The sequence below is a fragment of the Sardina pilchardus genome, chromosome 18 (assembly GCF_963854185.1).
Source record: "Sardina pilchardus chromosome 18, fSarPil1.1, whole genome shotgun sequence".
In the NCBI taxonomy this organism is placed as follows: Eukaryota; Metazoa; Chordata; class Actinopteri; order Clupeiformes; family Clupeidae; genus Sardina; species Sardina pilchardus.
In genome coordinates this window covers 6,156,070-6,161,069 of record NC_085011.1, presented here as the reverse complement: position 1 = coordinate 6,161,069, position 5,000 = coordinate 6,156,070, and the positions used below count along the sequence as shown (strand labels likewise).

The 5,000-nt window shown below is 44.7% G+C and overlaps 1 protein-coding gene across 1 annotated transcript in view; it reads left to right on the top strand.

The window, feature by feature from the left end:
- The window catches only part of LOC134064412 (protocadherin-15-like), a 137,397-nt gene that overhangs the window by 40,993 nt on the left and 91,404 nt on the right, over positions 1–5,000 (top strand).

The window sequence follows — 5,000 nt, the reverse complement described above, 5'->3', positions numbered from 1 at the left end:
CATCATAGTAGGGGGAGGTGGACCATGTGGCCAAGGAAGTTCTCACCCAGAAAATGATGTTCTAGGGTAGCCTGGGTGTTCCCATACTGCCTTGCGCGGTGAATTCAAATTCAAATTCAAATTCAAATAGCTTTATTGGCATGAATGTAAAATTTTACAATGTTGCCAAAGCAGTAATTGCATCAAATAATTAGAATTCTTTCACGCTGCTAAGGCAGTCTGGAAACTAACGCCCACATTTTCGCCTGATGTTGGCGACCAATCACAGAACAGGGGAGAAAGCAAGACCATGATGAGCTATGCACAGACGCATTTGATAGACATCCGTGGCGCCCAATGAACGAATCTGGGCATTTTTTCAAATACGAGAAAATGAACGTCTGGTTGCCAGACCACGTCTCATTTGAGAAGTGGTAGGCGCTAGCCAGGCTAGGTCTAGGGTGTCTTGTGCATAAAGCTCTCTGGCATATGGGAGCATTGATCTGATCCACTGATGTTTGTGATGAAGTCTTTGCTCACTAGCAGATCGATGTTGTTATGTTATATTGTTATGTTTCGTTATGAAATTAACTTTAGATATACTTTAGTTGCACTTTGAATCCTTTGGATTAAAGAGCATAGTCTTGTTGGTTTCCACTCAATTCAGTTTAGTTCAATGAAGCTGAGCTAACTAAATGAAATAGGCTTTATTGACATGGCTGTTGTAAAAGCTCATATTTCATCACTGTACTCGTTCCTCACCCCAACCCATCAGAGACTTCTGAAATCAATGAACGCGAGCCTGCCTGCCTGCCTGCCTGCCTGCCTGCCTGCCTGCCTTCCTGCCTGCGTTGATTGTCTACCTGAGTCCTAACTCAGTCTGTGGTTGGAGCTTCAGCTGTGCTCTCATTCAGTACCGTGCTGTGCTGTGCTGGGCTGTGCTGTGCCATGCTGTGCCATGGTGTACTGTGCTGTGCTGTGCTGTGCTGTGCTGTGCCGTAAGCCCCAACTGGAGTTGCGCTGCAGGGATTTCCTGTTGCCACTCCGGTTGCCAGGTAGCAGGGCCTGATGGGACAGCCACCTAATAGGCTCTGGCTAACGAGATGTGTCACACGGGCGTGTGCTGTGCTGGACACTGAGATTAGACCAGCACTGAACTCTGCTCTTGTGGTGCCTCTGCCCAATTCTTTTCTTTTAGTCAAACTTACACACACAAAAGGGGAAAAAAAGTGAATGCCACCGTCGGCACTGCAGGTGTGTTTTTTTTTGTTTGTTTTAATTCTCAACGGAAGCCATAGTTGTTGTTGACAGTTTCAGTTTGTGTACTTGCACTTGGTTGGTACGGAGAGACTAAACAAATTAAATGCAACACGTCGAGACAGGTTGAGTTTCCTTTTTTTCTTTATTGAATAAAAATGAGTGCCGCTGCCTTTGTTTAAAGTAGTTTTGGAGGCGGTGAGTTGGAGCGTCGGTGGCACGGCCTGGTGCTCATCCCAAATTGGCCTGGCCTGCGATGGCTCCCCTGTGGCCCATAGTGTGGGCTTTATTAGGTGGGGGTGCAGGGACCAGCGCTGCTTCCCGGCGTTTTTATTTTTAATTATGAACACACAGAGCAAAGCGCCTCCCAGCCGAAAGCACAACGGGGGGGCCGGGCAACTTTAAAGTGCATACTCAGCCCTGGCTCATTATATATTGGGCTATGCTTTAACTATATTCCTGTGAAAGCATAGTATAAACACTCCATCTCTTCCTCTCTCTCTCTCTCTGTTTTCTTTGTATCTATGTATTTATGTCCTTTCAACTGAGATCATCCATTAGTCTTTGAGCTAGAATAGAATATATACTTTTTTGATCCCGTGAGGGAAATTCGTTTCTCTGCATTTAACCGAATAAGTGCATTAATTAATACACACAGCACACAGTGAACACACAGTGAGGTGAATCACGCATTAACCCGGAGCAGTGAGCTGCCTGCCCAACCAGCGGCGCTCAGAGAGCAGTGAGGGGTTAGGTGCCTTGCTCAAGGGCACTTCAGCCGTGGACTGGTCGAGGATCGAACCGGCGACCCTCCGGTCACAAGCCCGAAACCCTGACCAGTAGGCCATGGCTTCCGTACATACAAAGGACAGATCAATGACTTGTATTCTATTCGAGGTTGCTGAAGCAACAAAAGGTACGTATGCTGTGGAGCAATGTGGAGAAATCTGGTGTAGACTACCGTGATGTAGAGAAGTCTGGTCTAGACTGAGTCCTCATTGGCTCATGTTTCAGGTCTTCTCCACAAAGTGGCACAGGCCAGTGAAGAACCGTCTGACAGTTGGCCTCCTTAACGGCGCTGGGCGTGTACTGTCCGTGACAGCTGCTGTTTGTGACTTTGTAAAGTTTTTGAGAATCCCGAGAGCTCGGACTGTCCTCCTGTTTTATACTCGCTCTGGCCTAACAGGAGAGATCACAATGTGCTGTGAGCCGGCAGCATCATCTGAGTAATAAACTGACCCTTAAATGAAAATGCTGAGAAGTGTGTTTCCTCGTGTCGCCTCTCTCTCTCTCTCTCTCTCTCTCTCTCTCTCTCCTCTCTCTCTCTCTCTCTCTCTCTCTCTCTCTCTCTCTCTCTCTCTCTCTCTCTCTCCCCTCCTCTCTCTCTCCTCTCTCTCTCTTTGAAGGTGTAATTAGTGTAAAATGGCATTATGGTCTTTTACTGGCTCTCAACTCCCAAGGTGAAGCTTAGGGCACATTAAAGTCTGTGTTTGGAAGCTGGAGGACTCATTCATGCTTGGCCCATATGCTATGTATTTGTGTATATGTGTGTGTGTGTGTGTGTGTGTGTGAGGCGGGGCATCTGTGTGTGTGTGTGTGTGTGTGTGTGTGTGTGTGTGTGCATATATGTGCTGTGTGTTCAACAGTATCATAAGGAGGGGGCTGGCATACAGTAGCTATAATCACCAATTATGCCCTCCTCTCTGCTGTGGCAATAGTGCTGGCACAGCAGAAGAGACGACTTTACAGTGATGTTAACACACCACATGCACCACACGCCATATGCACTATATTCATATACACAGCAGAAGAGACTTTACAGTGATGTTAACACACCACTCCCACTGAGCCATATGCACTACTGTATATTAGTAATATTCCACAAGAGCACATGTAGTACAGCGCTTCTCAAAGTGGGGTCTCCGACCCATAGCCCAGGGGTCAGCAGAGTAATTGGTTTGAAATGATAAAGTTGAAAATTCATATCCACAGATGACACCCCTTTAACACCCCTTCACCCATCAAACAAGCACATTGTGTCAAGTTCTGTATTTGCTCTAGCCTGGCTATCGCCAGACTAAGCTCAATCTGATTGAAGATTGAAGATTAGTCTGGGGAGTCTGAACTGTATTTCTACTGCACAAGAGGCATGATCAATAGGCATAGTTCAAATGACTCAGTACGCATTTGGATAGTGCTTTGGTTCCAGCAATCGTGGACAGGAAGCAGGAGAGATAAATGTGCAGGTTTTCCAGCCTGAGCTGCAGGGTGAAATCCCATCGCTGGCAGATGGGGCTGGCTGCGTTCATCCAGTCTATATTTGCTCCCACCCACATTAACATTTAACTTGAAAAACTTCCCTTACACAGGTCCTGAAGAACTGTTTCTACTGCAACTTAGCTTGGCTTGGTTGTCAGCCAGCTAGCTGATACTGTAAACGTGTTGAAAATGTTTGAGTCAGTCCATGTCCACACGTGATGCAAAATCTCAAACTGACAGAAAACCAAGTAGCGGTTATGTTATGAGGGGGTCCACAGAAAATATTCTCCACCAAAATGGGTCCAAAAGGGAACCAACAAATGGACAACCCCTGATGTACTGTAGAAGGTAACCTTATAGGTAACCCACTGCTGTTTTTAAGCTTCTACAATAGATAGATAGATAGATAGATAGATACTTTATTGATCCCCAAGGGGAAATTGAAAACAATACAAGACAATACAATAAGCTGAAAACAGTGAATCGGCAACTTGGAGGTTAGCCAACTGTCACTAATGTATAAGAAATGCAATGTTAGTATCCAGTGCACCAACTGTCACTAATGTATAAGAAATGCAATGCTAGTATCCAGTGCAAGACGGACAACAGATTCCACACATTAGCATTGTGTTTGTTTCTCATTAGCGGCAAAATGGCCGAGCGTTTCACACCATCTCCAGCACCATATGCCAGTAGCACCACGGCGGCTGTGTGCGGCGGCTGCTCTCCTTGTGTAGCCTACTTACTCAGTCATTCATTTAGATAAACACTCTCTAATCTATAAATGCACTCCGGTGGTGAAAGATACAGTGATTCATTTGTGGAAACGTTTATATTCATCTGTTAGTGTGAAAAGCAGTTTGCAGCTCTGGCCTCAATCATGCAAACAAATTTTGTGGAGGAATGTGCTTACCCAATGTAAGTTAGAAATTGTGTAACCATAGAAAAAATAGCAAAATAAATAAATATCATGATGCGTGTCAACATGTTTTGATCGTTATCAGTCAGTACATGGTTTAGCTTTAATTAAGCCTGCTCTAATCAACACCTTGTGAATATCAATGATCTTGCCTTATAGCCTGCAGTAAATATGCATTGATTATAGCTCTGCCCAATCCTATTAAGCAGAACAGCAACATGTGAGGCACACACTTGCCCTTCAATGGACCCAGATATTCATTGGGAGGCATTGAACTGGGATCCAAATCAGCTCTGTCTGATCACATACTTCTTATCCTCAGCATAACCCCCTGCTCAAAAGCTTTAAATAGCTTATAATGGGGGACCCATTCTTACATAGCAAATGAACATTACTGAACACATAAGCATACTAAATTGTATCTTTTGACTATGTATGAATAAACTACTACTACTACTACTATACTACTACTACTACTACTACTACTACTAACCACTGGACAGGATGGAAGGCTGTCTTTTAACTGTGCTTACTATGCTCTGTGCTAACTATGCTGGTCTTAGTTAACTCAATCTTTTAGGATAGT